The following is a 12515-nucleotide window of genomic DNA, read 5'->3' as shown; positions in this document are numbered from 1 at the left end:
CGCTCTGGAAGACAGCAGAAAGTGGAAAGGCAGTTTGCTAGTTACAGCATCAGCGAGCGCTCTGGAAAGACAGCAGAGAGTGGAAAGGCAGTTTGCCAGTTACAGCATCAGAGCGCTCTGGAATACAGCAGAGAGTGGAAAGGCAGTTTGCTAGTTACAGCATCAGCGAGTGCTCTGGAAAGACAGCAGAGAGTGGAAAGGCAGTTTGCCAGTTACAGCATCAGCGAGCGCTCTGGAAAGACAGCAGAGAGTGGAAAGGCAGTTTGCCAGTTACAGCATCAGCGAGCGCTCTGGAAAGACAGCATAGAGTGGAAAGGCAGTTTGCTAGTTACAGCATCAGAGCGCTCTGGAAGACAGCAGAGAGTGGAAAGGCAGTTTGCTAGTTACAGCATCAGCGAGTGCTCTGGAAAGACAGCAGGAGAGTGGAAAGGCAGTTTGCTAGTTACAGCATCAGCGAGCGCTCTGGAAAGACAGCATAGAGTGGAAAGGCAGTTTGCTAGTTACAGCATCAGAGCGCTCTGGAAGACAGCAGAGAGTGGAAAGGCAGTTTGCTAGTTACAGCATCAGCGAGCGCTCTGGAAAGACAGCGGGAGAGTGGAAAGGCAGTTTGCTAGTTACAGCATCAGCGAGCGCTCTGGAAAGACAGCATAGAGTGGAAAGGCAGTTTGCTAGTTACAGCATCAGAGCGCTCTGGAAGACAGCAGAGAGTGGAAAAACAACAGAGAGTGGAAAGGCAGTTTGCTAGTTACAGCATCAGCGAGCGCTCTGGAAAGACAGCGGGAGAGTGGAAAGGCAGTTTGCTAGTTACAGCATCAGAGCGCTCTGGAAGACAGCAGAGAGTGGAAAGGCAGTTTGCTAGTTACAGCATCAGAGCGCTCTGGAAGACAGCAGAAAGTGGAAAGGCAGTTTGCTAGTTACAGCATCAGCGAGCGCTCTGGAAAGACAGCAGAGAGTGGAAAGGCAGTGTGCCAGTTAACTTACAGCAGCGCGTCCTATGATGATAATGAAGAGGTAAACTAGGTGAGAAGCCTGACCACGGAGACAAGGGGGGAGAAGGTGATGAAACTTCATGAGCTGTACCCCAAAACAACTGCCATTTAGAAAGTTTGAGGTGAGGGAGAAAGTGTGGTGGAACAAGTATTGTTACCATTGTTAAATATCTTGCTAGCTGGATCGAATTCTCTGTTAGCTAGCCAGAGAAATGTTGAGCAACATTAGCCAACTTAACTGATCAAATATTTGAGTTTATGGTGTGAAAATTAGCTGTCTAATAAAGCCAGACAGCTAACATTAGCTACCTAATGTTACAACATCAGATGAGCTAACGTTAGTAACCTAAACAATCCGCTCTAGTATTAACTGTTAACGTTATACGACTCCTTGCCGTTACTCAAGTTATAACGCGTTAACGTTAGTTGCTTACTGAACCTTGGCAATCTGTGTGAAATGTTAACTAGCTGACGAACTAACTACTATCTATGAACTAATGTTTTCCCTCTACAGTATGTGGTTAATTTTCAGAATGAGAGAATGAAGTGAAAATGAGGCGTTGCTTGTTAAACAAGTGGATTCAGGGTGTAGCTGTAGCCGGGCCGGGCTTAAGTTGGATGCCACTATAGAGGTGAAAGGAACGCCACACACCTTCTCTCTTTTTCAGTCAGTGGATAAAAGGGGTAAGCCAGATGTCCTCTCTGCCTGAAAGAGATCCGTTATGCCAACAAAGTGTATCAGGCTCTGCTGGCACATTGTAGAACAGATGTCCGCAGGCAGAAAGTGTACAATGTAATAATGTGCAGTGCAGCCCAAATATATTGTATGTGTTGTGTTGAACTTGACAGTAACACTTGCGAGTGAGTGAGTGAGGGGAGATTATTACATTTCTTTACTCAGTGAATGTTATTTTTGCACACATGTAGCCTTGTGCACTTGATCGATGTCTGCTGTAGTGGCCACTAGAATAGAGCAAAAATAGAATGCCTGTTTTGTTTCATTCTATTTCTACTTTAAGATGTGTTTTTCCCAAGTGCAATATTTAGATGTGTGAGGTCACAAGCGTCCTATTATAAAGGCTGTCATGGCTAACTGCAATATTAGTGGATTGTTTTTTCTCAAGACTTGAGTGTCATTTGCAGTAAAGTCTAGGCAGCAAATAACATTGGATTGCTTTCTTTACATTTTGTAGCTGTGAGTTAGGGTCACATTAACCACTTTTTATTTTACACACCGAGACGGATCATGTAGATCATATTCTTTGTTGTTTAATTACTTAAAACCTGCATTTCCCACTAGCAGGGATTTTTTTCAATGTTTCAGGGCAACAAAAGTGTCACCTTTTTGGGCCCTGACCAGTTTGCTTCCTTGGTCTCTGTCTCTCTATCATTTGGAACACATCCCATGCCAGTAGGCTTGTGATGCTCAGCGAGCCAGCGTCAGTGTTTAGTGTCCGTCACACAATGTTCTCCGCCAGCCGCAGAGAAGCACATAGAACCTAATCTTCGGTGCATTAGGACTTATGAAAGGGTTGACTCACCCAGGAATGGAAAGGAAATAACCACTGTACTCCCCAATTAAAGAGAGAGAGAGAGAGAGCTTACATCCAGTGGAGTGAGGGATGACAGATCAGGAAGACGTGCCACCCCTCCCCTGCTTTGTTTGTTTATCTTTCATTTCATATTCATTTGTCCTTTGTCGAGTCTATCTGTTTCTATTCATCAGCGGCCTCCCGGTGGTAGGCTGGAGTGGTGGGGTTAGGAGTGTTTGTGTTTGTGTACTGTGTGTTTAAGTGGTCCTGGAGTGGCCACGTCTTTTCACACTGAGGTCAACTGCAGATGGATTGAAAAGGCTTTTAGAGTACAACTGGGTATATGTCGTATTACCAACCAAAACGCACATCAAGCACCACTGCTGTGCGTCATGTGAGGGTAAATTTAAATATGTACTGGTGACTGTGTGCCCGTGGGGTCAGGCAGAGTGGTAACATTTATGCCTGACTGTGTGTTTGTGTCGTTAAGTGCTGTTGGTTGATTATGTGTTTTGTGAAAGATCATGGTGACGTGTGTCAATTGGTCTAAATGTTATAAGGTGTATTTTTCCATTTATAGACACATCACATGTGTTTTAATCAAATCAACTATATGCACTGAGCTTGTCGGATACTTTAAGAGCATTGTTTGATAATTAAGGCACACAAATGACTAAAGGGAGTCTAACCGCAATTGATTTGATTTCACCTCCATGCTGCAGCGACCACTATGGAACTTCAACAGTGTTTATGGCTCTGTCCATGTTGCTGAAGCTGCAATATAATTACAGCCATTTCTGACTGAAAAGGTCTCTTACCGAAATCTCTAATTCCTTTAGGAAAAACATTCCCAATTCCCACAGCTCTCTTTATCGCATTCATGTGACCAATAGGGCCTGACCTATAGCATATCATAATCACATCAATAAATTGGTTATAACAAACTCCGAACACATGTAACAGCAAAATGGATGCAGATGACTTGACAAATAAACTCGGGGAATGTCAACTGGTTGCACAGGTGGTAAAGGGGAAGTCGGATAAATTTGTGGAATAAATTTGACAAGTTGTGGAAAATACTGGAGATCAAGAAAAAGAAAGAAAGGAGCCAGCACTGTGTATATATTATGTGTGCCAAACATGAGCTGTTAGATTACAATATAACATTTCTGGCCATTTGGAGCAATGTAAACAACATTAAATGTCAGGTGTTAGGTAGGTAGCCTAGCGGTTAAGAGCGTAAACGAAAGGTCGCTGGAACGAATCCCCAAACTGACCAGGTGAAAAATATTTCGATGTGCCCTTGAGCAAGGCACTTCACCGTAATTGCTCTTGTAAGTTGCTCTGGATAAGAGTGTCTGCTAAATGATTAAAATGTATATAAATTATAAACTTACCAGACAGTGTTGTTGTAATGCCTTTTGTAAAGTCTTTTTTACAGCAAAGACTAAAAACGAGTTACGAAATTGAACAGTTTATTACGCTAATTATTTGAGTCGTTTTATTTATTTTAAAACTGAAATGCTTGATTTGCATTTCAAAACATGAATGACTCATGCTGTGTGATGAAATGAACAAATGAATGATTGATTGATACAGAAGCCTATATAGGTATTGAAATATAGGCCTAAGTAAGTTATGGTATTAAGACTAAGCAGAATGTGCTCTTTGGTCTACAACTCGATGGTGGTTATACAAGGCTGCTATACCCTGCCTACTAATGATAATGACATGACTTTTTATTATAGTAATAGTAACAATAACAATAAGAAGGCGGTCAAGAAAAAGGAATGTTATGCCCCCCCGAGTGGCGCAGCGGCCTAAGGCACTGCACTGTCACTACTGACCCGGGTTCAATCCTAGGCTGTCACACAAATGTCCGTGACCGGGAGTCCCATAGGGCAGCACACAATTGGCCCAGCTTCGTCCGGGTTAAGGGAGGGTTTAGCTGGAGGGGCTTTACTTGGCTCATCGTGCTCTAGCAACTCCTTGTGGCGGGCCGGGCGCCTGCAGGCTGACTTCGGTCGTCAGTTGTATGGTGTTTCCTCCGACACGTTGATGCAGCTGGCTTCCGGGTTAAGGAGCGCGGTTTGGTGGGTCATGTTTCGAAGGATGCACGACTCGAGCTTTGGCTCTCCCGAGCCCGTTGGGGAGTTGAAGCAAAGAGACAAGATTGAAATTGGGAGAAAAAGGAGCAATATTATTAATATTTTTAATTTTATTTGTAAAAGTATAAACAACACTAAATACATTATAAGTAATACCAGAGAGGCTGTTGTAATGAAAAAAAGTGTAAAGCCTTTATTACCACATAGCAAAGATTAAAAACAGACGGATTTGGTAAATTGTGGTTGCTCACGGAATCAGTAGGCTATTAAACAAACAGGATCTGTCTTATTTCAGTAGATATACACTACCTTTCAAACGTTTGGTGTCACTTAGAAATGTCCTTGTTTTTGAAAGAAGAGCACATTTTTTGTCCATTAAAATAACATCAAATTGATCCGAAATACAGTGTAGACGTTAATGTTGTAAATGACCATTGTAGCTGGGGAACGGCTGATTTTTAATGGAATATCTACATAGGCTCATTATCAGCAACCATCACTCCTGTTTCCAATGGCACGTTGTGTTAACTAATCCAAGTTTATCATTTTAAAAGGCTAATAGATCATTAGAAATATATTTTGCAAGTATGTTAATCAGCACAACCGTTTTCAGCTGTGCTAAAGAAGCAATTCAACAGGCCTTCTTTAGACAGGTTTGTGCCTTTCCAAATCATGTCCAATCAATTTAATTTACCACAGGTGGACCATAATCAAGTCGTAAAAACATCTCAAGGATGATCAATGGAAACAGGACGCACCTGGGCTCAATTTCAAGTCTCATAGCAAAGGGTCTGAATACTTATGTAGAGAAGGTATTTCTGTTTTGTATTTTTAATACATTTGCAAACATTCTACAAACCGGTTTACACATTGACATTTTGGTGTATTGTGTATAGATTGCTGAGGATTTGTTTTTGTTTAATAAATTATAGAATAAGGCTCTAACAAAATGTGGAAAAGGTCAAGGGGTCTTAAAAATTTCCGAATGCACTGTATATTTTTTTGCGGTCGACCAACAGCCGACTGACAAAACAATCAACCTGTCGACGAAATGGGGTCGGCCCTCGTGTGTTTCTTAGTATGTGTGAGCCAAGGTCTGCGAAACGTACGTGTGTGTGTTGGGGACATAGCCTCCTGGGATGGCTAAAAACAGCAGTGTTTGCAGACATGCTTTATGACTACAGACAGCTACTGTTACCCTGCTGTCCAGATAGTCCAACTGATCCAACTGGATCCCACCGCTCTCCCTTACACACGACCAGCCAGCAACTCTACTGCTGCTCTCCCTCTCAGCGACACATATGTCAAACATGCACACACACGCAGACATTCCGGTACAAACACACGCACACACATCAGCTGTCTCTTCACCACAGGGCTCCAAACGCCAACTTTTCATTAGGATGAGCAGAGCAAAGAATCTACCATTGTAAGTCTACCAACCTACTTACGTGGGGGGGGGTGGTGAGAGAGAAATGGATTGAGGGAGGGAGGGTGTTGAGAGCTCTAAAAAATATGTTCTCTTTTTCTCTCCCACTGGTGAAGAGAAGGGAAGGAGAGAGCCCCTATGGAGTACCTAGCATTCCCTAGGCTCATGGATAAATATTTGTGGTGCCATGTTGGGCCTGGCTGGCTATCTACCCGCCTCATGCACACACACACACACACACACCACACACACACACACACGCACACACTCTCTCTCCTGTGCACCCTGTTTCACAGAACTGCACTCCTCTGAATTAACGTCCTAAGGTTACACATGGTAACTTTAAACACCACAGGGGGGAGGAAGGAGGGAAGGGGGACTGGATTGATGGGATGCCACTTACATCTCTATTAATAATTACACTGTTTATTAGGAGGTCTCAGGACAGGGGTATGGTCCGGGCATGTGGGGACACACACACAGACACACCAGTTTCTGCCTCCTGAGTCATGGTATGATGTTCGCTAATAAGACGTTTAGTCAGCAGTTTTGTTTTCTCTTTGTCTACATTTCCTAAGAAGTTTGTCAATCAATCCCTTTGGGGCTCCAATCTAGTAACCAATATTTCTGACTTTGAGAAATCTGTTTTAGGTGAAACAAAGAAACAGGGGATGTGAAATAGCCTTCGAGGTACATGTTTTTCTTAGCCACAGATCTAGGATCAGATTACCCTCCTCTAACCTCAACCACTCTGCGAGTACAAACAATACTGACCCAAGATTAGTGTCTAGACCAGGGATGGGCAATTTTGATGGGGGTGGGGGCCCACAAAAAGGCTGAAATGCTGATGCCTGCGGGTGCTACATTGTGTGCAAAGCATTTTAGCAGCCCACCTCTTGACAGCAGAGAGAAATGTTTTACAGTTAATTTCCTGCAATTCTACAAATGTTTCCATAGGGTGGAGAAAAATGTTGGCAATGTGTAATATGATATCTGATTGAGACTGACTAACAAAATCAATGGGGGGTCCCCCCGAACGGTACATTTACCATGGTTACTAGGTTGAGATGGCTGGCTGCTAAACTGATTTACCATGGTTACTAGGTTGAGATGGCTGGCTGCTAAACTGATTTACCATGGTTACTAGGTTGAGATGGCTGGCTGCTAAACTGATTTACCATGGTTACTAGGTTGAGATGGCTGGCTGCTAAACTGATTTACCATGGTTACTAGGTTGAGATGGCTGGCTGCTAAACTGATTTACCATGGTTACTAGGTTGAGATGGTTGGCTGCTAAACTGATTTACCATGGTTACTAGGTTGAGATGGTTGGCTGCTAAACTGATTTACCATGGTTACTAGGTTGAGATGGTTGGCTGCTAAACTGATTTACCAATCTCAAAAATGTTAGCTGACATGGGCTAATTGAGTGACTATCAGTGACTGACCTGACAAGAGAAAAACTGCTGATGCAAAACCAATTTCTAAGTTGCACCTTGTGTATTCTACTATTCTAACCTGCAAAAGTAAGTTGAGACCCCGACTGAGTTAAAATTTATATATATATATATATATATATATATATATATATATATATATATATATATATATATATATATATTTTGTGTGTGTATATATATATATATATTCTCTCAACAAGCTTCATGAGGTGGAATGCTGGAATGCATTTCAATTAACAGGTGTGACTTGTTAAAAGTTAATCTGTGGCATTTCTTTCCTCCTTAATGCGTTTGAGCCAATCAGCTGTGTTGTGACAAGGTAGGGGGGTATACAGAAGACAGACCTATTTGGTAAAATACCAAGTGCATATTATGGCAAGAACAGCTCAAATAAGCAAAGAGAAATGACCGTTTTTATTTATTTATTTATTTCACCTTTATTTAACCAGGTAGGCTAGTTGAGAACATTTACAACTGCGACCTGGCCAAGATAAAGCAAAGCAGTGTGACACAAACAACAACACAGAGTTACACATGGAATAAACACACATACAGTCAATAATACAGTGTGTACAAATGAGGTAGGATAAGGGAGGTAAGGCAATAAATAGCCCATAGTGGCAAAATAATTACAAACACTGGCGTGATAGATGTGCAGAAGATGAATGTGCAAGTAGATATATACTGAGGTGCAAAGGAGCAAAATAAATAACAGTATGGGGATGAGGTAGTTGGATGGACAGTCCATCATTACTTTAAGACATGAAGAACAGTCAAGAACTTTGAAAGTTTCTTCAAGAGCAGTAGCAAAAACCATCAAGAGCTCTGATGAAGCTGGCTCTCATGAGGACCGAAACAGGAAAGGAAGACTCAGAGTTACCTCTGCTGCAGAGGATAAATTCATTAGAGTTACCAGCCTCAGAAATTGCAGCCCAAATAAATGCTTCACAGAGTTCAAGTAACAGACATCTCAACATCAACTGTTCAGAGGAGACTGAATTAATCAGGCCTTCGTGGTCAAATTGCTGCAAAGAAACCACTCCTTAAGGACATCAATAAGAAGAAGAGACTTGCTTGGGCCAAGAAAGACGAGCACTGAACATTAGACCGGTGGAAATCTGTCATTTGGTCTGATGAGTCCAAATTTGACCGCCGTGTCTTTGTGAGACGTAGGGTAGGTGAACGGATGATCGCCGCGTGTGTGGTTCCCACCGTGAAGCATGGAGGAGGAGGTGTGATGCTGAGGGGGTTCTTTGCTGGTGACACTGTCTGTGATTTCTTTAGAATTCAAGGCACACTTAACCAGCATGGCTACCACAGCATTCTGTGACGATACTTCATCCATCTGGTTTGTACTTAGTGGTACTATCAATTGTCTTTCAACAGGACAATGACCCAACACACCTCCAGGCTGTGTAAGGGCTATTTGACCAATAAGGAGAGTGTTGGAGCGCTGCATCAGATGACCTGGCCTCCACAATCACCTGACCTCAACCCAATTGAGATGGTTTGGGATGAGTTGGACTGCAGAGTGAAGGAAAAGCAACCAACAAGTGCTCAGCATTATGTGGGAACTCCTTCAAGACAGTTGGAAAAGCATTCCAGGTGAAGCTGGTTGAGAGAATGCCAAGAGTGTGCATAGCTGTCATCAAGGCAAAGGGTGGCTATTTGAAGAATCTAAAATATATTTTTATTTGTTTAATACTTTTTATGGCTACTACATGATTCCATGTGTTTTTTCATAGTTTTGACATTTTCACTATTATTCTACAATGTAGAAAATAGTCCAAATAAAGAAAAACCCTTGTGTGAGTAGGTGTGTCCAAACTTTTGACTGGTACTGTATATATTATAATAATAATATATATTTTAAATTAAACTGAGGGCCTTCAAAAGGGCGCCGGCCGCCGAATGCGTCAAGACTCTAGGACTGGATGGAGCCCCATGCTGCCTTGCCTGTCTTTATGTTAGTAAATCACCTCTCTGAACTGAACACTATTTATTCTGCAGCCTTCTACGAATACTTTGGCAGAAAAGTGGAATGGAGGGAGAGGCAGAGCGAGGCTTGATGTCCAAACTGTAGAACACAGGTCGTAGATAGGCCATACTTCAGCCTCAAACTTCGGGCCCAAAAACATGGTGATCTAACGTGTAAGGTGGGCATTAGAGGTTTACACAGATCCACCTGTACCCAGGACCCAGCCCGGGAAGGGCCCATACAGATCAGCGACTGTTGCAGAAGGGAGAGAGAGAGACATTTGATCATTTATGCTGCTGCTCTTGCTTTTCACGAGAGTGGAGCGTGGTGAGTGTTATCTAATCAATGGAGGATGCAATTCAAATGATGGAAGGAGAGGCGACAATGATCAAGAGCCGACAGGTAGGCTGCTACATAATATCCCGGATGGAGTTGTTACACAGTAGAATGAGAAAGGACGTGCACTGTTTTACCCACTACCCTTTGCTCTTGTTGGCTTCCCCCTCTCCCATTCTGGAGCCAGGGACAGGACGTTCTTAACAGATCAGGACGCGCGCACACACACACACACACACAGTCACACACCCACATGCTTTCTCATTCCCATTCCCCCTCAAACAAATGCCAAAGCAACAAGTCCCTATCCTCCATTCGGTATTGGTACACAGCCACACCCACCCATAGCTTTTACTGCATACTGGCCTTACCTGATCCACAACACAGCACATACATCTCCCAGCTAACTCACACACACACACACAGAGAGAGACTGCATTTCTCACTCGCTATATCTCTCCCTCTCTGCTCTTTGCACTGGTCCCCTCTTCCCTACTGGCTTTCATAAGACACTCTCTTTGCTTGGCAGAGGCCTTCCTATGGTGATGCCCCCCCCCCACCCACCCACCCACCCACCCCACCTTGTGTGTGCATGCTTACTGTGGTTGCGACATTGTGAGTTTTAGTACGCACATTGCACAGGTTCAAATCCCTAAGAAGATATGTATGCACTCATACATACTCACATTCACACACCTGCCTAAATGAACGTTATATAACTTGACAGCCGTGAAGTAATTGGCATTGAGTCAGAGGGGAGAGTGTGTGTGTGTGTGTGTGTGTGTGTGTGTGTGTGTGTGTGTGTGTGTGTGTGTGTGTGTGTGCGCGCGCTATGGGCTACCTGTTTCAGCCAGTGTCAGACTACTAAGTACAGTGACCCTACACAGACAGACAACTGACTCAGATAGACAGACAACTTACTCAGATAGACAAGACACTAGAGTGATCCACAGACCAGTGTGTGACATACAGAACAAGGCATTGCATCTTAATAAACAACTTGTATTAAGTGAGCGGTCGCGGACACTGACTCACAGACTGACAGATGCAAGGGTGACACACACACACACACACACACACTCAAATCAATCTACTTAAAGGCACAGGAAACAGGGTGTCTTGTCCTTAATGAATCGCTAAAGTGAGCCGTGACAGAAAAGGACATTGACAGCCCCAGACAGGCAGACGAACACACGCAGACACCCAACAAAACACACACGCACTACAATGGATGCTCCAACAAATGAGCCATCACTGCCCCAGACAGACTGACAGGAGGACAGAAATAGAGAGGGAACTGTTTATTGGCCAGTCAGTGGCAGAGGCAGGTCGTAGCCCCATCCTGGCTTCAGAGTTAAGGAGCCTGCAGAGAGGAACAGTCACACTCACACACAGACTCCCGCAGGCATCATCACATCGATTAGATCTCAGAACGGAAAGGCAACTCAAGGAAATGAATGAGATCGATAGACAAGCAGAGAGCGGGAAGGAGAGAGAGATCTGATTACAGTAGAAAGGAAACGCTTCCTGTCTGGTCTGGTTGCATATGACTGCACCGATGTCAGTGGTTAGTGTGTGTGTGTGTGTCAGGGTTCGCATTTAGATCTAGAATAGCAGAAGAGGATGCACCTACAAGCCTAATGGATTGGTGTGTGTTTAGTAATAGTCTGTTTGGTCTAATGTGCCATCCATATAATCCTCTGTAAATCCCAGTCACTTGTCTCTTCAGACACTCTGTGTCTAGACGCGCATGTGTGTTTGTGTGCCCACACCAATATGTGTGTGTTTGTGTGCGTGCCAATGCGTTCCCTGGGTCCGTTGGGCTGATTGTTGGTACGGCTCTCTCAGGCTGAGCTGCACTGGCTGCTGTTGTTAGCTGGCACCATCTGTGCCGGGACGCTAAATATAGCTCTGCACCAGGAAGAAGAAGAAGAATGGGGGGGGGGGGGGCTCTCACCAGAAATATAGACGAGACACTTTTTTTTTTCATTAACAGTTAGAGAGCAGGCCTGGGAAATTTCAGGGAACAAGGGAGTCCTTTCTCTCAATCGGTCACCATTCATCACTGTGTTTATTTGATGTATCCGCCATGTGGCCAGCCCCCAGCCACCTTTCCTCCTATTTTAAACTGCCCTTTAATGACGATGTTAAAACCATGATGACTATTATAGACCTACAGTACATACTTGTCACATGTGACTGTTAGCTACCCCTAATAAAGGGATAATCGACCGAGGGAGAGGAAGACGTATGAGAGTCGTGTTATGATGTGCATTTTCAGTCCTTTTTCCTTTCCGTAGTCTAAATATCCTCTGTCAGTACGACCCTCAAAGGCATTATCAACCGTACAATAGGTTCCATAACAAAGACAAGTGTTGATGACCTTTTCTTAGTGACGTGCTTGCTTTAGTTTTGTAATAAGATGGGGAAAAGACTATATTGCCCTAAAACAAAACATGTACGCACACACACACACACACATTCTCTCTTGTCCAACCTCTCTCTCTCTGTATTTCTCTCTCTCTCTCTCTGTATTTCTCTCTCCATATTTCTCTCTCTGTCTCTCTGTATTTCTCTCTCTCCATATTTCTCTCTCTGTCTCTGTATTTCTCTCTCTGTATTTCTCTCTCTCTTTCTGTATTTCTCTCCATATTTCTCTCTCTGTCTCTCTGTATTTCTCTCT

General features: G+C 43.5%; 1 protein-coding gene across 1 annotated transcript in view; it reads left to right on the top strand.

Moving 5' to 3' along the window:
• The window catches only part of LOC135510590 (insulin receptor substrate 1-B-like), a 55968-nt gene that overhangs the window by 39333 nt on the left and 4120 nt on the right, over positions 1–12515 (top strand).

This window comes from Oncorhynchus masou, chromosome 23 (genome assembly GCF_036934945.1).
Source record: "Oncorhynchus masou masou isolate Uvic2021 chromosome 23, UVic_Omas_1.1, whole genome shotgun sequence".
NCBI classification, from domain to species: domain Eukaryota; kingdom Metazoa; phylum Chordata; class Actinopteri; order Salmoniformes; family Salmonidae; genus Oncorhynchus; species Oncorhynchus masou.
Note: the sequence above shows the minus strand (reverse complement) of the source record. Positions and strands in the feature narration are given on the sequence as shown.